General features: G+C 43.0%; 1 protein-coding gene across 1 annotated transcript in view; it reads left to right on the top strand.

Annotated features, from left to right (window-relative positions):
- Positions 1-8,203: 8,203 nt before the first annotated feature.
- LOC116463220 (pleckstrin homology domain-containing family G member 1) overlaps positions 8,204-26,394 on the top strand; it is a 247,426-nt gene continuing 229,235 nt past the window's right edge. Inside the window, exon 1 of the mRNA XM_032146223.2 lies at positions 8,204-8,300. The gene's annotated coding sequence lies outside the window, so the exon portion shown is untranslated. The remainder of the gene's footprint in view (positions 8,301-26,394) is intronic.

Genomic DNA, 26,394 nt, shown 5'->3' with positions numbered 1-26,394 from the left:
ATTAATGAATGAGGATAACCGTGGGGCTTTTTTCCTTTCCCCTGATTGCTTTGTTCTCACTCATGATTCAGTCCTCACTTTACTGCTTTTGATCCCATCCTGAATGTAAACTTTCTTTCCTCGCAGGTAGAAAAAAAAAAAAAAAAAAAAAAAAAAAAAAGGAGAACTAGACAATCACAAAACTTCATCAGACGGTAGCCACATACAAGGGGGAGGGTTTCTGTGGACTAAAACTCTTGTTCCCTCCAATTTGTATTTGTTCCTGCACTGATCAAGCCTGCCCTGCACTCTTCCTTCAGCCCCTGCACTCCAGCTGACGAATAAGGTCCACGCATCTCACCAGGGTTGCGTGGGAGCCCCAGATCCCTGTGGTTGGACCACTGAAGGTGGCACCATTCACTGGTCCTTTTCTCTGCCTCTGCCCAACATTCCCAAGTGCCTGTGGTTCCAGTATCCTTTGGAGAACCGTCTTTGCACAGTAAAGCTTTAATCTTATTATTTTTCATGTCTTCCTTTAAAAGTGGGGGCTGGAAATTCACATCTCAGTCTTTCTTCCTCACAACTCTTGTAAAACTGGGATCATGCCCATCATGGCAGCAAAAATTTTATGCAACACCCAATTCTAAGAAGAGGACTCGGACGGAGAGTCTAAGGCAATGCCACAGGTCCTATTTTTATTGATGTATCTATAACACATACCTTGAATCCATAGCTCCTCATTCTATCCAAATGCCTACACTGCTCCTTACTAATTATCAGACTTTGGCCACATTACCTAAACTCTGTAAGCCTTAGTTTCCTGATAAGCTTAAATGCATCAAACAGTCTTGTTCTGGCACTCATGCAATTACCCTCAGGACAAACAGATAAAAGTCTATAAAAAGTGCTTTGCGCGTCAGTGAAACCAAGCTGACAATTGCTCTTTCTCTGCTGTAGACCCTCCCTTAGCATTAATCAGCTCGAGACCTGGCCCTTCCAACTTGCTGGGAAGGGTAAATAGGAAGAGCTCACAATATAATATTTTAAATAAGCATCTGGGGTGGACTTAGGGGAACTGGACACAAGTCCCTGATTTGGAGTGTTTGCCAATTTCTGTGGTGTAAATATCTCCACCATGGCTGACTTCAAGCCACCAATGTGATGTCAGTTAGTTACAAAAGTTCAAAAATGTGAACAACCAGCTCTTAAAAACTAGTACAAGCCAGCAGCAACACAGCATTGCTTCTTACCATTCAGAAAACATAATTTTGATAGTATCCGTTCAGTACAGCATGGGGTCTTTCAAATTTCAGATTCATAATTCCTAATTCATACTTTATGGGTTTTTTGAAGGGGGATTTTAGAAAGGCCATACAGTGCATATATCACATATTATGCAAAAGTCCTGCAGGAGTCTGGGCCAATACCCCGAAATCGAATACCTTAATATTTCTGCATTTAAATTAGTGGAGACTCAACTAACTAAGATTTTTTTCAAACTATAAATAGTCTCAAATCATTGCAGGTGTGGCTTTATTGCCAAATGAATTCAGGTCAGGGCAGGCTTTGCCACAAACAATTTAAAAAAAACAACTTCCCATTTGCAGGGTTGTTGGACTTTAGAATTCAGGATAGAAGACTGTGGATTATTGTATAGAGTATCTTACTAGAGCACATGTGTGCATTTTCCCACGAACTATTGTTCAAAAGAACTCAGGTGGTCATGCAGTCAAAGAAGAAGGTGACCAGGAGAGATGAAGACGGCTGGTTAATGTAGAATCTCACTGTGTACCGAGAAACCTCAATGGCACACGGCACCTGAGGGGACAGTTTGGGGTCACAGAATTGGTTCCAAATTCCTGCATTGCCCCTTACATACTATAAAACCTTACCTTGGCCACATTACCTAAACTGTCTAACCCTTAGTAGCCTTATTTATAAAATGGAGAAAAAACATCTACTTGTTAAGATTAAATAAATAATGCATGCAGAGCATGTAATGTAGAGTTGGGTTATGGTAGGTATTCAAAAACCAGTAGCAATCATTATGTCTACTAACTCGTAAATATACATGTCCCTCCATATCCATGGGGAATTGGTTCCCCAGAGAACCCCTTCCTGACCAGGATACCAAAATCCTCCAGCCCCTAATATAAAATGGCATAGTATTTGCATATACTACATACATTTTGTGTATACTTTAAATCATCTCTAGATTAGTTATAATACAATGTAAATGCTATGTGAATAGTTGTCATACCAGGCCATGCGTGGTGACTCATGCCTATAATCTCAGTACTTTGGGAGGCCAAGGCGGGGGGATTGCTTGAGGCCAGGAGTTCAAAACCAGCCTGCGTAACATGGCAAAAATCTGACTCTACAAAAATAAGTAAATAAATAAATACAAGAAATTAGCCAGGTGTGGTGGTGTGTGCCTATAGTTCCAGCTACTCAGGAGGCTAAGGTTGGAGGATCACTGGGGCCTGGTAAGTCAAGGTTGCAGTGAGCCATGATCATGCCACTGCACTCCCTATCTCAAAAAAAAAAAAAAAAAAAATGGTGGTTATACTGTATTGTTTAGGGAATAATGACAAGAAAAGAAATGTACACGTTTAGTACAGATTCCACTGCTTTCTTCGAATATTTTTTATCCAGTGTTGGTTGAATACCTGGATGTGGAACCCATGGATGCAGAGGGCCAACTGTATTTGTTTTACATCATTAAAACTGGAAGAGAGAAGAAATACAGAAGAAGAATGAAGGAACATGCTTGAGGCCTCTGCCACCAGTTTATTGCTTAATATTTTTAACAGTTAGTTTAATTTTTCATGGGTAAAATAGTCCTTTTTACCTCCTGGTTATTTTATTACTTTAATTCTAGCATTCATGACATTGAATTTTAAGGGAGGGGAAAAGTATTTTCTATCCATCTTTACTCACACAGCTGACTACAAAAGAAGGGGGAAGAGAAAGAGCAGGGCGTAGTGATTCCTTCTTTCATTTTTGTCTGAAAGTTATCCAAAAGCAATTGGGAGTGAAAGAGGAGCAAGCTGGAAACCCACAAGAAGAATCTGGCTTCAGGGAATATTTGTATTTGGCAAAAACAGTGTTTAAGAAAATTTGAATTCATAGGCCTTCAGGTGTGTACCACATCCTGACAACTTGGAACTGCTGACCAAATTATTTTACTGGCCTGGCCTCTGAAAGCGTTTAAATTTGAGATACCCCATCTAAAGGCACTACTCACAGTGTGCACTTAAGGAGATGCTACTGGCATTTAGGTTGGGACAACTTGTTGTTGTACAAGACTGCAGAACAAGTGCATTGCAGAAAGTTTAGCTCCCCTAGTACTCCACCACGAAATACCAGTAGGCTCCCCCTTCCACAGTGACAATCAACACCCTCCTCATCACCTCCATCACACACACACATTTCCTAATGATTCTACTACTTCTGGGGATAACTTCTAAACATAACGTTTCTGAGAAATAAAGTTGGAAGTTGCTCTTCCCTGCAGCACATCCAACATAAAGAAAACGGCTGAAAAATCACACTAAATTTCAAAAGCATCCAAAGGTATACGCTGTTATCAACTAGAGCATCCAAAAGTATACTCTATTATCAACTTGAAAATAAAGTTAATTTTGAAGCAGAAGTATAAACTGGCCCAGTGTTGCCTTGTATTTTAGTAGAATACAATTAAAGATGTGCTCAGTTACCAAGATGTCCAGGCTGTCTGCCTAATATTGGATTTTGTTTGTCTCTAAGATGTATTGCCCCCAAGTTTAAAAGTTTCAAGTTCTAGAATTTTTATTTTTGCACATATCAATATTTGTAAAGCAGTTACACACACAGCTTACTTTACTATATTGGTCAAAATTAAGGTAACATAGGCAGTTAGAGTAATAGGTAAAATGATGGTGTTGACCATGAGCTATTTACACTTATTTCACATGCCTGTTACCTGGCTACATTTCCTTTTTCCATCTCTTGGTCCCTTTGCTCTTTCTTGCCCTGGCCGACACTTGGTGTCCTCCTCCTATGCCAGGGCCTCCTTTGCAGGTGCCGAGGGAGCTGTGCTTTTTAAGAAGATCTGATGCGCTTACTATGCTAGTCTGATAATGCGTAAGATAATCCTTCACTATATTATCTTTGACGGATAATGAATTTGCACTTGCCTCCTGCAGATCAGGCCTTAACCTTCTAAGTCACTAGTGATGAAGATTTTAGGGACTCTTGTTCAAGCAAGCAATGTGGATACTCTGAATGTCAGGATTTCCAGAAGTCCTCAAATTCTTCTACCTACTTTTAGGCCCAACTCAACTAGACACTAATACTCATGAACAGTCCTTATTGTATCTTTGACTCTTTCGGCTTAGTACAGCTTCTTGATTTTTAAATCTTCTAGCTAATCGGAGGATTGAGAGAAACAGCAGCACCAATGTAGATTTTGATGGCCACTCCCGGCTCCAGAGAATTTGAAGACACATGTCATCCTATATGCACTTACTTATGCTCTTGGGCTTTCATTTTCCCTACATGAGACTTTTTCCTACATGAGTCCCTTCTCTTACCGTAATCCCTCTAATAAGGTCAGGACATTCTAGAGAGTATTTTTTAAGCCTCACACATCCAAATTTGAAATTGAAATAGCTTCCCCATCCCCTGCCAAAAAAGGGATAAATGCTACCTATTTTTTTTCCCTCAAGTTCTCCTACAATCCAGTGGACATATTTCTGACCTTGTGTAATAATAACTGTAGTATAGTCACTATTCGCATCATAAAAGTTATCACTATATGTCATAAAGTTAAGGCAGGGTGTGATCGAGCCTTTTAACTCTGTAAGCTTTGCAAACATTAGCTCCCATATGTGCGTGGATTGGTGACCCTGAAATATGATACTGCACAAAACTGTGCAATTGTGCTGCCTTCCAGGACAAACAGCTGAGTTCGTGAGATGAGCATAAGAACTGGAAGGCAGAGCTGTCTGCATTCTGCTCTGTCTTGCATAGCTGTGTGGCCTTGAGCAAGTCACCAAACTTTCCTGAACAGCTGTGACCTTATGCATAATTCAGGGATTACAGTATCTACTTTACTGAATCTATATGAGGAAGAAATAAGACACCATAGGAGGCATTTAATAATCTTTTTAAAGTAAAAGTTGTACAGTTTGTTACATAGGTAAATGTGTGCCATGGTGGTTTGTTTCACCATCAACCCATCACTTAGGACGTTCAGTCATCTTAAAAAGCAAGAACTTCTCTTCTACAGAAATCTAATTGATAGACCCACTTTTACTTGAGAAGGAAAAGGTATAATTTGAGAGTGGGCTAAGCCTGGGCCTGTTGCCCTCAGCCTCTTCTTGTCCTTTTCACACTCAGAATCACAGGGTTATGGGGATGGGTGGGGGAACACCCCTTCAGGCTGTGTCTTCTGAATTCCTCTGTCTAGGAGTGGTAGTGACTTTCTGCTGTTGTTAATTTCTGGGCTGCCTCACTGTCTCTTTTTGGATTCTTGATTCTTCCATCACTTGTAGAGCCAATTTCCTGCATTAAAGTCCCTCTTTTATGAATACTTGAACTGGGTTCTGTTCCCTTTGTTTGACATTGACTGATAGAGCAGTGTTAGAAAGACCACTCGCCAAAAGAATTTTCCAGATACTGGATGCACCATTAGAAAGCCATTCCATTGGGTCCTTTTCCTTAAAGTGGGAGAGTAGACTATTACTAACAGGGAATGCTACAGCATCTTCACAACTCTTATCTTGTCCATTCATCCATCCATCAACCCACACACTGAATATTGTATACCTATTGTATGTTAGGAACTGAACTAGGTGCTGGGCACTCAAACTAGACCCACAATGTGTCAGGCTAGGTGATTTCAAGGAGCTCAAATTCTAAAGATCTAAAGGGCAGAGCTCATTTTCCTGGAAATCAGGAATGATCACAGGAGTTAAGTGCTTAGTGCTGTACTTGGCATACAGTCTCAACAAAAGATATTTCTTGTTCCTGTTTCCACTTTCTACCTTCCACCTCATTAATAAACTGAGGTGAAGTGAGTGGGCTGGCCAGGAAATATTATAACCATCTCATAAGCACAGTACCCAATTCAGAAGAGCTACCTGCCTAAGGGTGAGTGCTCTTGAGCAGCAGCATCTGCAGCTGATCCAGTCTTTTCATCAGATCATAGTGCTTCATTGACTGCTTCATTCTAAGCATTTGTGCTAAGAAATGTGTAACTGAGGCCAGGCATGGTGGCTCACTCCTGTAATCCCAGTGTTTTGGGAGGCAGAGGCTGGAGGATTGCCTGAGGCCAGAAGTTCGAGACCAGCCTGGGTAACATAGCGTGACCCCTGTCTCTACAAAAAAAATAGTAAGCCCGGCATGGTGGTGCATACCTGTAGTTCCAGCAACCCAGGAGGCTGAGGCCAGAGGATTTCTTGAGCCCAGGAGTTCTAGGCTACATTGAGCTATGATTGGTGCCACTGCATTCCAGCCTGGGTAACAGAGCAAGATCCTGTCTCAATCAATCAATCAATCAATCAATCAATAAAAGGAGACAGCAGAGAATAGGAATCCCCAGTTCTCCTCCCTTCCTTTCCAAGTTGTCAGAAACCCTTATCTCTCAGCCACAGACACACTCATCAATGAGCTTCTTTGAATCCTAGATGCTTTGAGTGTCAAATAAAGGCTGGCACCTACCTCACAGTGTTGATGGAAACCATTAATGTACTATTTCACAAACATACTGCACCCTTCTATCACAAATCACAACATAGAGAGATGGGGTAACAGGTATGGTTTTGTATGGGCTCCAGAAGCTGGGCAGGGTCTTAATTAAGCTCAGTCTCCTGTCTGTGAAAGGCGACTAGCACCTGTCCTGTCAACCTCACAAGGTTATTGCAAGGCCAACTGAAACAATGCTTTGAACATGGCAAATGTCTGTTTTAGTCCCATTGCAAATCTACCGTGGTAAATGTATTCCAAGCATAACCCAGTCCCATAGTTTTAGGTAATACAGGTCGGTTGTGGAGACTCAAATATTTATAATTTATTTATTTTATAAATAAATTATAAAACAGAACATAAACTCCACGTGGTAGAGAACTGTGATGTTGTGTGGCCTTACTGCAGAAACCTTGTTTTGTTCCCAGTCTTTATTATAATTTCCATAATCATGTATATACACAAAAGCAGAGAAAAGGCAAAAATCAACAAGAATAGCTAACATTTATTCAGGCTTTAGAGCATGTGCCAGACAGTCTCCTAAGCCCTTCACGCACATTCTCTTATTTAAATCACATACAGCAACTCTATGAGGTAGGCACTATCATCATCATCATCATCTCCATTTTACAGACGAGGAAACAGACACAGAACACAGAGAGGTTAAAGAGTTCTCTCAAGGCCACACAGCTAGCAAGTGGTAAGGCTGAAGGTCTGTTAGCAACTAAGAGTGCAATCAAATCCACCACCAAACATAAGGGGGTCCACAGGCGAATCTGATACGTCCGACTTTGGCGGGAGATTAGTGTTAAGAAATGACTTCACATGCCTTTAACTGTCGCTGCAGGCACCTTTGATTGGAGTCATAACTTTACTGCAGAGCCGGTGCCTTTAAACACCTCTCTGGCTGTCACTGGTTATTCTTTACCTCCTTTTCCACTTTTACTTTCTCTAGGCAAAGGTCGTTTGGTGCTTCCACCGAGGTGATTAGGGTAATGACGCCTGAAGAACACCGGGCTTCCCCCTCTTTTTACCTGATTACCGGCAAAGCTTCTGTGTAAAACTAGAATGTTCACTAAAACCATGATTTTGGGTATTATTTTAAAGGACTCACATAGGAAATTATTACGTCCAAAGGAAAGCTAAACCTGAAGAGCTCGGAAAATGAAGAAAAGTGATGTGTCTGCGAAAACAGTAGCAGAATTTTTTTTAAAAAAAACTTTATTCCCCCCGAGGCTGTAATCTGACTGTTCTCTTTGGCAAGGCTCCAGAGACAAAGCCAAGTGCCTAATTTCTCTTTCTCTTCGCCCCCCTCCTCTCCACCTTTTTCGCCCTCAGGGCAGAAGGGAGGCGGGACGAGCGATCCGCTGCTCGGGTCGCCGAAGCCGGCGTCGGGGCGCGGGGAGGGGCGGGCCGGGGCGCGGCCCAGCAGTGGGGCCGAGCCCGAGGAAGAGGAAGTCGGAGCCGGAGCCCGAGCCCGAGCCCGAGCCCGAGCCCGACGGCGGCTGCAGGGCGCTCCGGCAGCCCGAGCCGGCGCAGCGCAGCCCGCACCTTCCCCGCCCGGGCATGCGAAGCCGCTCCTCCCTCTCCGGGTAAGCGCCGGTCGGGCCTGGACGCCCCGGGGACTTTTCCAGGGGTGGGGGGGACCCGGGGACCTCCGGCCGGAGCCCCACATCCGCAGGTGGGGCCGGGCGGAGCGTGGTACCCGGGCCCCGCCGGCCCCCTGCTCGCCTCTCCGCAGTGGGGACGGAGGGCCTTGGGGGGCGCCGAGCTGTGGGGACAGAGGGCTCTGGGGGCACCGCGCCGTGGGGACGGAGGGCGCTGGGGGGCGCCGCGTCTCGGGGGTCGGGGTCGGGTCGGGGATGCTGCCCGCCGCCGCCCCGCTCGGGGTTCCGCGCCCCCAAGTTCCCGGTGCTCCCGCCCCTCGCCCCAGCCACAGCGGCTGCAACATCAGCGCGCAGAGGAGTTTCTGCGAGCACCCGGGAGTTGTAGCCACCGCTCCCCCACCCCCGACTCAGCAGGACAGCCCCAGAACGGGACCCCACAGCCAGCCAGCTGGGTCAGCTCCCCAGCAGCGAAGCCGGGAGCCCGAGGACCCGGGGACGCGCGGTGGGGGCGGCGGCCGAGCAGCTGCGGCGCTCAGGGCTTGGGGGCGCCGCCGTTCTGCAGATGCGCTTTTCAGGGGGTGGGAAGTCGAGGGCCTGTGGCTCTTCCGTCACGGGGTAAACGGCAACACCTGGGCGGCCGGGACCCTGCGAGCGTTCTGGCCTCGGTGGGCGGCGGGGATCCGCAGTGATGCCCGAGCTCGCCCCTTTTGTGTCCTCGCGGTGAGCCTGGTTCCGAAGCCGGAAGCTTGGGGACGCTCTAACTGGGAGAACGGCGCTCAGCTGGTCAATTCATTCCGCTCCTCGGAAACAATGAGCTGGATCCTTGAGTTGAATGTGCTGGCGGAGCGGGGTTTGTAAGCCGGAGTTTCATCCAGCTCTGGTCCTCAAGGCGCCCTTTGTACCACCCGCAGGTGGCCGAGGCTACTGCACGTATTTTCGAAATCACCGAGTGTGGGTGTTTGGGGCAGGCATCACCTTGCGAGGACCATCTCAGACTGAGAGTTGGTTTAGGAGTTTTGAACAGATTGGATACAGAACTATATTGTGTTTTGTATTTAGACCGGGGGAAAGACTAGGATGTTAACTCTAAGTCCAGTTTGTCATCTAACAGAATTCCGGGCCTAGGTAGGTCCTGTAATGCGGTACAGTAACAACCAGGTGTTAAAACCGGCATCTTCTGGATTCTCAGATTCTGTAGACAGCATACTTCTAAAAAATGTAGAGATTTTGGATTTTGATTAAATTGCTGTAAAAACATTTCCAAGCCCATCATTTCGGGAGATCAGAAAATTTTCGAACTTTAATTTTGCCCTGTGGGACCCTGGGCAAGATACTCGCCTCTGGTCGTCTTGGCTGCCTCCCTTATAAAGCAGTGCACATGAACCAGATAGCTTCTACGGCCTCCTGCTCACTCCTCGTCCCCCTCCCAAACCCCTACCCCCTGTAATTTGGTCTACAATATTTAAGACAGAGAGAAAAGTAACGGGTTGATATTTGACTCTCGTAGCATTTTGAGTCTGGCTTCCCAATTGCTGACTTGACTTTTTGTCTCATTTGAGGTCCCAATTCTAAGCCACCAAACCACCTGACTAAAGACATTTTTTCTTCAGAGTTCTCCCACCTCCCTGGCTTCATCCTCAAATAGGTCATCAGTAGCAGTCCACAGTCAACAGCAATGGCTGCACGACCTTCCCCATCCTTGTGTAGCAGCCCCCCAAGTCCTCTTCTAAAGGGCAAAGCAAAGTGAGAAACAGTTACCTGGCGATCAGATGCCAGATAACTGCCCCAATTCTGCTTGTCCTTGGTGGCATTTTCCTGCTTCCTCTACCCTAAATGGGCACCCTGAATTAGGGGCACCAGCTTCCTTCAGCGCCTTTAATATAGATGACTGTCACCGAATACAGGCTTAAATATTTCAGTGGGGGATTCAGGCTGTAGTTCAAAGAGGTTAAATGATCATTTTTAAAACAATAGGAAGTGGCAACATAATTTTTAAAAACCAAGAATAACCAGTCCTATGTTGTGTTCCCCCTTCTCGGATATGATTTTTCAGTGATTTAATTAAGATCGAATGGTTCATACTCTGTCCCATAAATATGGGAGATGCTTTAGTCGCACTAAATCTCTTGAGCCCTTCGTCAACCAAAAGCAATTCCTGAAGCTATTATCTTAATGGCGGCCGTTCACTTTTTTGCAGATTTCTTTTCCTCTCCACTCCTTTTATTGCTGGTGGTTGGTCTTTCAAGCAATTGTCATCTTTTAATCCTCCTGCAGCATGATTAGGTCCCTGGAATATTAAACCCAGAAGGGCTCTTGGATGACCTAGTCCAGCCCTACATCTTAAAGATTTAGGAAGTCTGGTTAAGATCCAGTGATCTAGAATTAGCCCACTTGCATGATGCTCACGTCTGTGTCTCTGTAGCTTTGAGACCTTCACTTCTTTAAGGAAATTACTTAGATGTGGATTATTTCATAACCAGGAAAAGTAAAAATCACAGCTGGTGTCTCTCAGTTTTCTCACCTTTCCTCATTTTCACACCTTTCCTCCTTTCTTCTCTGCCCTTGTCTCAAGTTATGCCAAGGATTAAATGAAATGATTCGTATCAGTGTTTGGCACATATGGTGTGCTTCGAAGATGATTGTTGTTGATAAACCAAGTCCCAGGAGTGTATGATTTTGCAGAAGTTTATACATAGCTCTGGACTGTCAGAACTGTGATTTAACCAAGGTTCTCTTCTCTCTCCCCTGCCCCTCTTGAACTGCACTGCCTAAGAAATGTTGGTTGCATGGAGACATATTTTTAATGAAATGTAATGGTTCAGTTTTTAAGAAAAAATAATAATCACTTGTCTCTTTTGGCTTAGGAAAAATATGGTTTCTAATGCGAAATGTTGGTGTATTCAGGCAGGGATGGGAAGGAAAACATTTTCTAGACGAAGACTCTGTAAGCAACCTCATGCTTGTGTGTGGCAAGGCATCTCAGATATTAATGTTTCATCACAGGCTTGCGTCAATCTTGCTTGATAAAATTAAAAGCTGACCCCAATCCATTCGGTCATTCAGAGTCATGGGCAGTCTGTGCCAAGTAGAATTTACTGACAGAAGAGTCAGCTTTCAAGTGATTAAGAGATGACTGCATCTTCAGCTTTATATTGTCTATGCTGATGAAAAGCAATAAATGCTTTAGCCGAGAAGATAGAAGTATATGGCTAATCACCTAGCGATGGGGTCCAGGTTTGCTACGGAATACCTGGGGCATAGCGTATCTAATGCTGTAAAACAGCTTCAGGTATGTCTGGGTGATTTCCAGTCTAGTGATTAGGAGTTGACTGTGTATCTAGAATAGTCTTCATGTTTGAGTCTGAGTATCTTTTCAATATGTAAACCTAAGGTTACAAAAAAAAAAACCCAAAACAACACCAAAAACACTTTTTCTGATGAGATACAAGCCAAAGTAAAAATTTCCACATCTAAACATCCTTCTTTGGTAAATATTGAATTACCGTTTGATGGAAAGCTAAATCCTGCTGGATTCGTGGATCCGCAAATCCAGAACTCTCCTCTTCTTTTCCCCTCCCCTCGTGGTCCTAGAGGAAAGGCAATTTGAAGAGTGTTAATGGTAGGCTAAGTTTTTTAAAAATTCCATCTACACCCACTTGTAATAACCTGATGGGAGGAGAGTCAGGGCTTTCACTAGGTCTTTAATTAAGAAAGTTGTTTTGGTAAGCTTTAAATACCAGGGTGTTGTAGAGGCCTCTTAGCACCAGCACTAGGAAGGGCAAACCCTTTGCCGTTATAGCATTTGGCCAAAAGCTAGCAAGCCCGTTTATGTGTAAGAAGGATATTTTTTTAAATCATCAAAGAAAAATTTAAGATAAGCATGAGTCTAATAATAGCTAAAACTTTAGTATTCTCATAAGAGGAATTATTAATCCATAAATCATCATAGTATTAAAAGCTCTAATATTTGAAGTGGTGAGTAGATCTAGTTCTCTGGGTCTAGTCACATTGAGCACCAATTTAAGTGGCCTGTGACTGTCTAGACATTGAAAAGGACATGTAAAGTCCTAGGTGGGGGGATGGCAAGCCTTTTCCTGTAAAAATCCAGGTAGCATTTTAGGCTCCACATGTCTCTGTCATATACTCTTTGATTTGGGATGAGGGTTGTTTATTTGTTTATAACCCTTTAAAAATGTAAAAACCAATCTTTGCTCACAGGCCATACAAAAACAGGCTGGATGTAGCCTGCAGCTATAGTTTGCTGGCTCTGTTTTAAATGAACTATTCTGTTTTGTAGTGTCCTTCAGTATTTTCGTTGAGACCCAAGATGACAAGTTTCATTGGCTCTATCTATGTTGACTCATCATAGATGGACTTATAATCAAGATCACTTCGTCACTCGGTTTCCTAGTCACCTTTTTATATTTTCTCTTTGCCCTGGGGCTAGACGTCTCTGTTAAACATAGCCATCAGTTGACATAGAAATGGCAGTGCCAGACGTCAACATTCTGCTCTGAGTTAGATGCTGAATGTGGTAGAGAAGTTGGACTGGATTGGGATAAAGTCCATGTTGGCACAGACCACAGATGACTCCTATGAAATGAGGCCCAAACCTCTGAGCAAGGCACCCATGGCCCTTGTACCTACTCTTCTCCTGATACCTCTTCATGTATACCCTGTGTCCTTGCCATTCAAGATAACTTGCAGAGCCCTGGGTGGGCCGCACTCTGTCTCACCAGTGGTGGGGTCGTTCCACACAAAGTTTAAATATCTGTCTCTTCCCTGGAGCCCTTCCTCATTTACTGGACAGAGATGCCGGCACCTCCATCTCTATGTTTGCACAGGAGTTTATAAATGAAGCACTTAGAGGTCTAGAGAAATGTGGTGATTCCCCATTGGCAAATATTACCTTTCAAAAGTGGGGGAACAGTTGTATTCTTCTTTGTATAATAACTTCATCTTGCCTTACATCTCTAAACCAGCCAGAGAATCAAGCACAAAACAATTCCAGGGCCTTGGATGCGACACACAGTGTAGCACAGTAAATACGTGTATGGGCTTTGAAGTCAGGCTGAGCTGAGCTCTAGTTCTTTGCTTTCCCACTTACCTGCTACAAGTTCCCCATCTGTAAAGTAGGGAGTAAGAATTACCTTTCAATTGTTAGGAATAAATGTGATTTCCCTCTGTAAAGCATTTAGTTCAGAGTCTGACATGTAGTAATTGCTCGATAAGTGGTAACTTTTATTCATTCCAGAGCATTTATCGAGAACCTACTATGCCTAAGATAATTCCTGACCAATACAAGAGAGACAGTCTCCATGGAGATGTGATCGGTAAGGTGGTGGAGACTCAGAGTGATGAATGGGCTCCCTTTGATTGGTGGTCCAGGAAGCCTCTAGGAGGAGGAGGTGGCAACATTTAAACTGAGACCTTAATGATATTGATGAGTTCCTGTTTCATCAGATCTAAGATACCTTTGAAATATTTCAATTTTTAATGAAATATACAATTTTAAAATGTTCCACTTTAAAATGTACCACAAAGAAAGAAAAACTACTGTCAATAAAATTGGCACCATCTACTGTAAGTTGCATCCATAAGTTGTGAAAAGTGTGTTTTAGCATCAGTGACGTGTATTCATTGTATTTGTGCTCAATAAATACCCATTGAATAAATGAGTGTTACTCTTTGATTGCACACAACATTCTGCTACCAAACTGTGATTGAATTTCTTTCCTCTGTTTCTTAGCTCTGGGGTGTCGACTTAGACCTGAGAAAAATAATAATATAGTACATAAAAGTATTGCAAGCCATTTATGATCTAATGTATTTTTAAAAATAGTTTAAAACATTTACTTTGGTGAAACCTTCACTTTGATTGCCAAAGTGTGTCAGGGAATCCTGTTTACGTGAAATTGGCCTACACATAACTTGTGTAGGAGTGCAGTTGAGCAGCTCTTGCAGCCGGATAATTCCTTTTGGCAGCTGTCTGCAGAGATGTGTGAAACCTTAATGCACATAAATGCCATCCGAAGGGCAACAAAGGCATTAGCTCCAGTCTTCCGTCTGTTTTGTAGATTTAATTTAACATAAATACTCCTATCCCACGGGCTGACATCCCTCTGACCCAGTAGGTCCTTTGGGACAGTGAAATGGAGGAGACTCCATTTAGATCCAACCCCCTTCCCAGCTCTGGCAAGCCTCCAGCTTTTCACACTCCAAGCTGGGTTCTCTTCCAATATGTCCCCACCCTCCTCCCTGTTTAGAGAGTAAAATACTGCTGAAGTCTTTGCTTTTTCTGACCACCCTCTCAACTCTGAATCCTAGTCAAGACCTGTTTTCTGCGCTCACTTTAGAGCCTGTTGACCCTCTCTAGCATTTCTCTTCCTATCCAAGTTCCCTTTAACTCCTCAGTTTCTGGATGATTCAGTGGAAGTCTTGACAAAACTTGGCTATTTCTGGCTGTAATCAAGTATGCATTCATGCTGTTTTGATTTTCAGTTCAACATGTCACCCAAGCCCCTGGCACTCAGCAGCACTCGGGCATGCTGGCTCACATGGTGATTGGGCCCTTCTGGAATCTCTTCATTTGGGGCATTCTTCAGCTCCTCCCACCCTCTCCCAACTCTGCTAGTGAAGCCAGAGCAAAGTCCCCTTCCTGCACCCTGTCTGATAGGGAGGGTCAGTCAGCACTTGGCCAAGAAAGAAGGAAGCAAAGCGTGGACCTGTTTTCCTTCCTGAGCTACCCCCTTGCCTTCCCTCCAACTTCTCGTGTGATTAAAGGCCCTTGTGTTTTAAGAGTTCTTCAGAACGGACACCAACTCTGGCTGAAATTGGAGTCTTTGGAAACAAGTAGAAGCAAAGGAGAAGTCATTTGTAAGCATTCCAGGGATCCTGGACCATGGTCCAGCTTTAGCCAGGATGATTTAAGGCTGTCTCTGACCTGTGACTAGCAAGCTGGTTGCAGCAGAGGGAGAATGGGGAAGAAGTGAGGCCCCATGGAAGAGCTGGTGAGGCTGATACCTCGGCCATCACGGAGCTCAGCTTTCCATGGCTGTGTGATTACAGACAGGCCTCAGACACTGACATCTGCACTTCTCTGATGTGCTGCAGAGAGAGGAAAAGCTGTAATCTGAGGCATAAATATATGATCCTGTGTGTTCCCTTTAGCCATGTAACCTGCTATTAGTTTAAGCATCTATGTTGTGCTAAAGTATTAGAGCTGCATCAAAGGAGGATATGGTGGTTGTTCTGAAACAGCTTACAGTTTCAATATCAGATGTCTCCCACTTTTTAAAGTTGGAAACAAGTAAAGGTGAACGATGCCGTGTGAAGGTCAGAGTCAAGGATCTGGGATTACTGAGTGGGTGGTAGGGGGGATATTAGAGGAGATGCAGCCTTTAAAGGTTTATTTTTTAAAGGAAAAGCTTTTCCTTACATTATGCCTTTCCCAACATATGTGAGAGTTTTTAGGGAATTTCTTGATGAGGAATCGCGAGGGTGGGGCTGTCAGGGTAATGAGATGGTCAGGGAGCAGATGGGAAATGGGTGCATGGATGGGCTGATTAGTATTGGCTCTCTTGAGGAAAGCACTTTGGGAAATATTTGGAAGCTTTGGGAACATAGTTCATGGAGGAAAACCTTGGTGGTCTTGGCTTTTCTCCATTTTTTTTAGCTGTCTATATAAGATAAATGCTATTTCCCCCTTTGAGAGTTGCTTAGATTCAACTCACAGGAACATCATTTCATCACAATACTTAGTGATATCTGACCTTGAAGCTGAACCAGCAAGGAAAGAAATATGAAGATAATGATTTTGTACACGTGGAATCCTCATGGTCCACAGGTGTGTCCCATCCCAATGAAGCATTACCTTTAGCCACTTAGAATTCAGATGGCTTCTAAAAAGCATCCTTATTATGAAACACTCTTATTTTTCTTTGTTTCTTTTTAGAACTTATCTGAAAATGGAAGCAAATATTATGAAGTTCTGAGAACTGAGCTGTGATGAGTTCCCTCACAGCAATGACTTTCGAAATCCAGAAAGCCCCTGAGGAACAGAAGGAGACTGGTTTTGCCTTATGATCTGTCATGTATCAGAATGTGATACTGTCCAATACTATAGTTTAAGACATTTTTAACTAGGGAGTGAACAGGTATTTATTCTTCTTACAGAAATAAAGAAGAGAATACATTTCTGTACTACCTAAAGTCATAGCAGCTAGCAATAACTATTCTAAAAATCTCCCTGGTTTTGGATTACTAATATATGCAGAAGATATGCTTGGCAAATGTTCAGAAACTATATGCCATATCTTTAATGAGAAAATTATTACTTGATGCTTCAGTATGCATAATACAGACAGCAATTGAATCTAATATTTTCTTTATTTGCTTACCTATTATAGTACTAGTTCAAGTTGGTTTCTGGGATATTATAAAAAAAATTGTGTGCATGGAAGATAAGTTTGTTTTTCTAAGATCTGAATACTCAGTCGAAATGCGGAAATAGTGTAGAAATTAGGCAGTCTCTGTGTGTTATTTGGAAGTTACTTGAAAATGCCTTCTAAAATAGGGATAAGATGATACAGTAAAGATGTTATGAGGTTTAACTGCATAATATATGTATGGCATCTAGTACATAGGAAGCCTTTGATACATAGTGGGTATCTTATTATGTTTACTGGTTGTCACACGTAAGTTTTATTCTGTTACTAGATGGCTGGAATAATAAACCAACATGAAAATAACTGGGAAAAACCGTCTAGGTGTTAGAAGAAGGGCGTTGTTTCCTGAGGCAAAAGTCAATGGTGAGAGGGGGCAAATGGAACACATTTTTGCTTGACTGTAGTAGAGACCCAATATTCATTACACTTGGGAATTGAGATTAGAATTAGTTTATTCAACGAATGTCCCTTTCTGAGTTCTAGAGATTCAATGTTGAACAAAACAGACCAAACCTAGAATGAAGAGGAAACCCTACATAAAACAACTACTTTGAAGAAAATTACACAGGGAAATGGGGTGGGGCACTGTATTTGCTTGGGTGGTCAGAAAGGGCTATCTGGAGAAGTAACATTTCAGCCAAGGTTTAAATCATAAGGAGTGATCTTGAGAAGATCCGAGGGAAGAACATGCTAGACTGTGGAAGAGAGTTAAGTAGGGCAGGCCTTAGAGAGAAATAAGCTCCATGAGTTCTAGAAAAAGCAAGGCAGCCAGTGTGTGTGCGCAGAGAGGAGCAGTAAGCAGGAGATGAGGTGGGAGAGGCAGGCATGACTGGGCTATGCAGGTCTTTATAACATCAAAGACCTTTGCCACAGCTTGGCAGTGCGATGCAAAGCTACGGGAGGGTTTGAAGCAGGGGAGTGACATAACCTGATGGATGCATAATTACTGCTCTGCCTGCTGTGCAGGAAAAGAGCTGTCATGGAAAGTTCTGGAAGCAGGTACAGCTGTTGGGAATCCATGCAGTGGTACAGAGAAGGAGGATGGTAGCAGAGGAGGTGGTGAAAAATGCATTGGTTCAGAACTGGCATGTCGGCCAAGACAAGGCAGCCACAGGAGAAAGAACGTGTGGGGCTTGGACAGCGTAGCTACTGTTGCTGGCTCTGCCCCACCTGTTCACGGTCGCCGTTTCCCACGTCCGGCATCCTCTCCCGTTTAGTTCCCCAATAAAAGTACCCAAAGCAGCTCATGGCTCTGGGTGATGCTGTGAAGCGATGCTGGGTGAACTCCCCTCCCCACACATACCTACGAAGCAGGTATGCCTTCCTTTCAGCTCCCTGGCATCCTGGGTACCTCTATTCTAGCTCTTTCCTTCTTTCTTTCTTTTTTTCTCTCACTCTGTCACCCAGGCTGGAGTGCAGTGGTGCGATCTCAGCTCGCTGCAACCTCTGCCTCCTGGGTTCAAGCGATTTTCCTGCCTCAGCCTCCCGAGTAGCTGGGATTACAGGCACCTGCCACCATGCTTGGCTAATTTTTGTATTTTCAGTGGAGATGGGGTTTCACCATATTGGCCAGGCTGGTCCCAAACTCCTGACCTTAAGTGATCCACCTGCTTCGGCCTCCCGAAGTGTTGGGATTACAGGCGTGAGCCACTGCATCTGACCTATTCTAGCACTTTCTATGTGGTATTTTTGGTAACCATTTCGTTGTCCACCTTCCTTCACTAGACTACAAGCTCCTTGATAGCAAGCATTGAAACAAAATAATTTTTCTTTTTACTAGTTGAAATTAGCTTTAAGAAATTTGAGTTTTAAAAAATCACAGATTAATTGAGGAATAGCAATTCTGAGTAGGTAGCTAAATATTTAAATAGGAAAGAAGAGGAAGGAAAAAAAGAGAAGGAAAAGGAAGGAAAGCAAAGAAAAACCCATTAGAGCAATCCAACAGAGCCCTGGGTTAACTCTTTACAAAGCTGTCTTTAGAAATTGTTTTTGTTTGAATGATTTTCTGTAATGGGAGTCGAGTAGCTCCATTGGACTAAAGGCTTTACAGGTCTATAATAAATGTGGGGCTCTGTAATATGTATGTTTCTTCCCTTTCACTGGTTTATTGTAGAGTTGCAAACTCAACAGGGATTGTGTTTATTCTGGAACAGACACAGCTATCAGATAAATGGTAGAGGTAAGAAGTCTCTAATATTCCAAACCATTTGAGTATTAGGCATTTCCAAATAGGGTATCAGCCCTATTTCAAGCCTGCAAACGTACCTTCTGATATATGGGGAGGGCATCATAGACCTTTTGGTAAGGTGGGAATCACCTGGGCATATAGATCATGCCATACTCATCCTTCTGTTCCCACTAGAGAGCATGGTAACTGGCACACCATTGACCTTTAATCAGTTGTTTGACTTGAATTTTGGTCCACTTCTTTATGTCTACTGTATAGTGGAATTTGCAGATCTGATATTCAATGCTAATTGTGTGGGTTCTGAATGAAAACCTTACTTCTGGTTTACCAGCTTAGAAATGAAAAAACAAGTCTGAGAAGTCTGTGTTTGTTATTCTCATATTCAGAATGTAGCACTCTTCTTGGCAAAAAGACCCAAAACAAACATATAAACAAAAAAAATAGCTAAACTGCATTGTAGAATGTTAAGTGGTACAACAATTGCTCTGTGATTGTAAATCCAGTTTATTGAGACAGATCTCCAAAGAGCCCCTTCTTATTAAAAAGGGATGGATTCTGATGGCCTACTTTTAGTTACTGTGCCTATTAGAAAATAATCAAATGGTGGCCGGGCGAGGTGGCTCACACCTGTAATCCCAGCACTTTGGGAGGCCGAGGCAGGTGGATTACCTGAGGTCAGGAGTTCAAGACCAGCCTGGCCAACATGGTGAAACCCTGTCTGTATTAAAAATACAAAAATTAGCCAGGCATGGTGGCGGGCGCCTGTAGTCCCAGCTACTTGGGAGGCTAAGGCAGGAGAGTCGCTTCAATTCGGTAGAGGGAGGTTGCAGTGAGTTGAAATTGCACCACTGCACTCCAGCCTGGGTGACAGAGCGAGACTCCGTCTCAAAAAAAAAAAAAAAAAAAAAAAGAAAATAATGACATTTCTCATAGAATATGCTGATTTAACATTTCTGCTCAAATAGTGAGGCCCTATTGTGTTTCAGGATAAGTCAAGAGAAAAACTCTGAAATGGGGTTGGAGATTTATCTTTTTGGCTTTTGCACAATTGACTCAAAGTCACCACCCATAACTGGACTCATAATCTCTATTTCCAGACCTACTTTCAGCTTCCTGGTTTGTTTCTCCCCCCCCCTCCTTTTCTAGTTCTTAGTTAATAGCACCACAATTCAGTGGTCACAGCAAGCCGTTTTCCTTCCCTTTCCTGCCTTGTCCAGTCAGTTAGCAGTAACTGCTTGAATAGTTCTCAATCCGTGTTCGCTTATTCAAGTCCTCTTCCCAGCCTTTTAGACTCTTATCTCTTGCCTGGACTTTTGGAACAGCTGCTAAGCCAGCGTTGATTGATATATTAATAACTAGAACACGAACCTGACATTGAATGTGTGTGTTTTTTGTGGGGTTTTGTTTGTTTTGTTTTGTTTTTGAGATAGAGTCTCTCTCTATTGCCCAGGCTGGAGTGCAGTGGCATGATCTCGGCTCCTTGTAACCTCTGCCTCCCAGATTCAGGCGATTCTCCTGCCTCAGCCTCCCGAATAGCTGGGATTACAGGTGCCTGCCATCACACTTGGCTAATTTTTGTGTTTTTAGTAGAGACGGGGTTTTGCCATGTTGTCCAGGCTGGTCTCAAACTCCTGACCTCAGGTGGTTCACCCACCTCAGCTTCCCAAAGTGTTGGGATTACAGGCTTAAGCCACCACACCCCTGAATGTGTTTTAATGAAGACTTCTTCTAATGGCTCAACCCAAAGGGAAGGGTGAGGGTGGAATTTAAGGCAGAGATCAAAGTCCCTTTAGGGCTTCCCTGGTCACATTTGTTTCTCATACCTCAGGTCCAATCCACAGAAAACCTCATAGGGTCTACCGCCAGCATCCAGATTTACACAACTTCTCATGGTCCTCGATCTATGCTCCCTCTTGGTCCAGTCCACTGTCTTCTTTTCCTGGTTTATTGCAGTAGGCTCCTAACTGGTCTCCTTGCTTAGACCTCGCCTCCTACCAGCCAGAGCAATCCTTTCATATGTCAGTTAGCTCAATCCACTCTACTGGTTTCTCTTCTCAGAGTCAGAAGCAAGTCCATGGGGTAGCGTGTGAGACCCTCCCCAGTCAGGCCCCTGCACTGCTCTCTTGCTCTCTCTGATCTCATCTCTTGCCCCTCTCCTGATACGCACTCTGCATCAGCCCACTGGCCTCTCTGTGGTTCCCGAGTACTCCAAACAAGCCCCAGCAGGAGAGTGTTCTTATTACCTCTGCCTGGAATGTTCTTTCCCAGATATCAGAGTCTTGCTGTCTCACTTCTTTCAGTTCCCTGCCCAGGTGTCCCCTTATCAAAGAAGTCCTACTGGCCATACTTTATAACACGCAAATGCCTGCACCTTGCAAGTCAGATCCTTCTTAACCCACTCATTTTTATGTATAGCATGTATCAACAGCTAACTTGGGATACATTTGCTTAGTGAAAACAGAGACTTTGTGTGGCTATGATATTTCCAGTGCCTTAAAATAGTGTCCAGTGCAGAGAAACGCTGAAACACTTGTTGACTAAATATCACTTTGGCAATTGCCCTCTCATGCCTCTGAGTAAGTTCTGATTGTCTGATTCTGTGATACCAAGTTCCAGAACAGAGAGCAGCAGCCTAAGTGCTGTGGGTGCGAGGGGAAGCGGTAGAGAACATCCACTTTCTTCCTCCATCCTTGCCCGCACTCTCCTGGCTTCTGAAGAGGCTTCCATAGGAGGGCCGCCTGGCTTCTTGGCCTCAGTGTCCGCTCTCCAGCGCCGTCCTACCCAGAAAGCCTTACTCATCGCTCTACCCCCATCTGCCCTCCACTCCATTCAGGTTACTCCTTCTTACTGTGCCTTATTCCCCTCTAGTATCCTCCAGCACCAAACAGCATCTCACAAATGGCAGACATCGGAAAACATCAAGCCACTGGTTTATTTAGGTCTGCTTTTTTTCTCATTTATCCAAATGCTACTTATCCATCACAGTAGGCAGCGTGGTTTGATAGTTAAACGTTTAGACTCTGGAGCCAGACTAGGTGGATTCAAGTCAGCTTCCAGCACTTAAGGTTCTCATGACCATGGGCAAGTTATTTAATCTCTCCAACCCTAGGAGCATCATCTTACAGATGATGGAAACAACCCAGCTTTCTGCGGTTATAATGAGGATTGAATCCAATCATTCTTTAACATGCTTGCAGAACCTAGTCCTAACTAACATATAGAAAAAGTTAGGTACGTGTTAGCCATTATTTTCATCAAAGTTTCTTTAAAACTCACATCTTGTATGAAGCTAAAATTACTCTTTTCCTTCTTAGAAAATTATGTATCCTTTAATTACCATTTTATTTGGTTACATGTATATTAATTCCTTATCTAACATAGGTTAACCCATCTGTGCCCCATCTTTATATATAAAATAAATATTACATGCACATAGAAAGATCGTATTTATCCACCACCTCTTGGCCTTGTCCACCTCTCTTTCCTGGTCTATTTTTCTGCATAGCACTTATGTCTGTCTGATTGACATGCCATAAATTACTGTTTGTTCAATATCTTTCTAAGCTCCTTGAAGGAAGGAATTCATCTTCCAGTGAAGGAAATTTCCAAATCAGCGTAAGTAGAGAAAATAGCATAATGAACCCCCACATACCAATCTTCCATATTCAACAGTTGTAGCCATCTTACCAATCTTGTTTCATTGGTTTCCCCACTCACCCTCCTCTTCTGGTTTGGAGAATTAAAAGCAAAAAATCCCAGGTGCCACGTAATTTTGCCCACAAATACTTCAACATGTATTTCCAACTGAGAAATCTTCTTTATAACTACCACACAATTAACACCTCTAATAAAAATAAGTTAGTTATATAGTACAGTAGTTCCTAATATCAACTCTTACCCTGTCTATAGTCAGATTTCCCTGTTAAAGCAGAGGGTTTTGGTCTATTTTGTTCACTACCACACCCAAAATGCATAATAGGCACTGTAATATTTAAATGGATGAATGAATGGGTTGTATTTGGAAAGTTATTTTTGGAAGTCAGCACCACAAAAAATATTACAAATGCTGATTGTGATCTTGGGCTCATGAAGGAAAACCTACTTGACTCACAGGATGGCAGAGATGTATGATAGCTCTAATGTTTATGAGTGCTGTAGAGCTAACACCTTTAGAGCTCTAACTTGGCCTAGGCTATCTTTGAACCTGACTCTGTTGCCCCAGAAGGGTCTGAAATCCCACCTCTCCTCCCCTTCTTGAACAGGCAATGAAGGTCACGTAGTTCACACTCACAGAGTTGGATGGACTCTTTTGACTAGGAACTGTACTCTTTACTAGCTAGTTTTTCATGCATAAAATGGGGGATAATTATAAGTACTGTACAGGATCATGATTAACATGTAATAATGAGAAAGTGTTACACAGTGCTTGGCCTTTAGCAGCTGTTTTATGGACAGTGGTGGTCTTTCCACTGTCACCAAGCCACTGTTGTTGGCAACCAAAGCAAGAGTTCCCAAGATAGAGGGGAAGGTCCCTGACAGCTGGTTGGGTCAAAGGGCTACCAAGCAGAAGCTGGCCCTCAACAGTGTCATCTCCCCAGGCCTCCCAGGCCCTCCGTCCACACTCCTGGCTCTCCCTCACTCTCCCTCACTCTCTCTCATTCACTCTTTAGGGTTGACTCTGCAGGGTTCCTCACTTTTGCTATGGTCTCCTGCAGAATGGAAAAGTCGTGTTACAGTCTTACTTCTGGTCAGTGCACCACCCTTCTGAGAGTTTTTACTGGATAGTTTTTACTGCTATTGAGGAGACTTAAACACTTATATATTCTCTTTTGAGTAAACACTAGGGAAAATTAGTCACGTGAAAATCAAATTTTGTGCTATCCTGTAAGTTTGGAGGATTGTATCACCTCTCTAAAATTAGAGCTGTATTCCTAAAAACCTCTGAATGAATGACCAAATTACCCTTTAGATTCATATCCAGGTGAAATTGTTGTCAGGCACATTGGGCTCCTTAATAAAATTTTGAGGTCACAAGTAGTCATCAGTAACACATTGGCAAATCATTTCTCTAAATCAGTTTAGACAGGTTTGTTTTTCCTCTCTGGCATTCATCTGATGCTTGGAAATGCCTTTGTGACTTCATGGTTTGAAGAAGTTGCCGTGTATTTCCAGGACCACACCTTGATCTGAGGCAGATTATCTGGTATTTGAGATGAATAAAGCTCTGGATAACCTATAACCTCAGCAGAGCTCAGTCCCCCTCTATAGTACAGAGGGATTCAAAGCATTTAACCAACTCTGATAACTTTCTACTGGAACGTACACCATTGAGCTTTCTTCTCTGGTATGTCTTGGCCCTACCCTCAGATGCACCCCAAAGCCAGAGTTCTCTGTTAACTCTCTCTTGGCCTTCTTTACTCCTCCAAAAGCTGGCACCTAGTTTATTTCTCATTTTCCTGCATTGCAGCCCCTTCATCTTTCTAAATCTCCCCAATATAAATCTTATAACATGTATTGATTTAAATTCTCATAACAGAAAATACCATACAGATATAAAATCACATAGGCTAGAATTTCCTGCGAGAAGAATCAGACTGAGGAGGGATTTCAGTGGCTGAGTCTACTATAAAGAGTAGAATGGAAATTCTACCGAGGAATAAACAGATCGGATATGAGGACAATGAGGGCAATAGAGAGGGAAGGAGGTGGTTAGGAAGCTTTACCTCTGGTTCCCATTGGCCTCCTGCCTTGCAGTTTTCTGTTGTACCAAGAAGTAGCAGATGCTGGACTGATTGGTACAGTGGTGATGATAGCTTACGTTGACTGAGCACTTACTAGTCCAAGTGATGTTCCAGAGGCTTGGCATATGTTTACTACTTTCATGCTCACAAGAACTTTGAATATATGCAGTTATTTCCACTTCACAGATGAGGAAACTGAGGCAAGCAAAAGATGAGGTAACTTGCCCAAAGACACCCAGCTAATCAATGGCAGTGTTGGGATCGGTGCCCAACAGACTGGCCCCAGATCCGAAGCTCATAGTATGCTTGGTGTTATGAGCTAGGACTGCAAGTGAGGAAAAAAACAAACAGTGGTTGAGAAGAGAAATTCACTTTTTTGCCCCACAGATCTTAGTCGCTCCAGGGCTAGTATAGGTGGCTGTCTGCAATTAGAGGCCAAGTTCTCTTATCTTATTGCCCTGAGGCATGCCATCTTTGTTATAGGCAGCTACATACCTAGTTAAAATTGAGGATAGTATTGTCGTAGAAGGAAAGAGTAGCTAGTTGGCAGACCACTCGGGAAGAGAAAAGGAAGGTACCATTAGAAGACGTGGCAGTTGGAGGGAGGCAAGGATGCCTTTGGCCAGCATTGCTGAACTGTACTGCTCATGTGCCTTGCAAAGCTGGGGCTCATGTTGGCAACTAAAGTATTTGATCAACTATTGAGCTGTCTTCTCTAGAGAAAAAAAGCCATATTTAAAATGTTTAACTTTTGGTGGGATGCCCCACTTAAGTACAAATAAATACTAGAGCTAGTATTTAATTAACAACTAGGCATTTCCAACGAAGATTTCATTTTGGCAAGGGTTGTTTACAGAAAAATTCAGAAGCATTCTCTTCTGGGGAGGAAACGTCTAAAGATGCGAGTCTTCTTAGGTTATCAATCTTTCATGGTGACATCAGGAAACCCTGAAAACTAATATGTACTACTTGCCTGCTTCAGCTTACTGTCCTGTAAGAACATGTTCATCTCACAAAGAGGTGTACTAACCAGACTCCTGTTTGAAAGACTGAATTTGTTAAAGAAATGATTGAGGCTGCAATATTCTCAATCTAGACTCCTGTTTGAAAGACTGAATTTGTTAAAGAAATGATTGAGGCTGCAATATTCTCAATCTATTGTGATAAAAATCATTGGCAAATGCTGAAGTTCTAGAATTATGACCTCAACTGAGGGAGATGTGATTTAAATATTGAGAAGATTAAAAAGAAAGTCAAGAATTTGGAATATAATGATTTTTACCAACATTAAGAATTTGAAGAAATGTAATTAATGTAAGTTGTATATTTTCAGATATTTAAATTCTGTGAATTTTCTTGCATTGCATATTCCCAGAGAATTACAGGAAATCCTTTGTAACAGGGTATCCTGAGTTTGGAGGGTTTGTTAAGTTAAAAAAACACTCATTCGGTGGTATGCTTCTGGTGAAGATTATAGAATCCATTATGCTTCACTGAGTTTGAAGAATAACAATCACTTTAATCACACTTGTTTTCATGGCGGCCCAGAGAAGAATTAAGAGACTTCCTTTCTAAAAAGTTTTTGCTAAGACAGCGCTTTTATCCCCCAGTTGAGTCAACGGAATTGTTGTTTCTATTGGAATTTCAAAATCAAACTTGATGCCCTAGTGAAATTTAAAAGTAAATTGATGAGAAGTAATTAA

The sequence above is a fragment of the Hylobates moloch genome, unplaced genomic scaffold (genome assembly GCF_009828535.3).
Source record: "Hylobates moloch isolate HMO894 unplaced genomic scaffold, HMol_V3 SCAFFOLD_29, whole genome shotgun sequence".
NCBI classification, from domain to species: domain Eukaryota; kingdom Metazoa; phylum Chordata; class Mammalia; order Primates; family Hylobatidae; genus Hylobates; species Hylobates moloch.
Note: the sequence above shows the minus strand (reverse complement) of the source record. Positions and strands in the feature narration are given on the sequence as shown.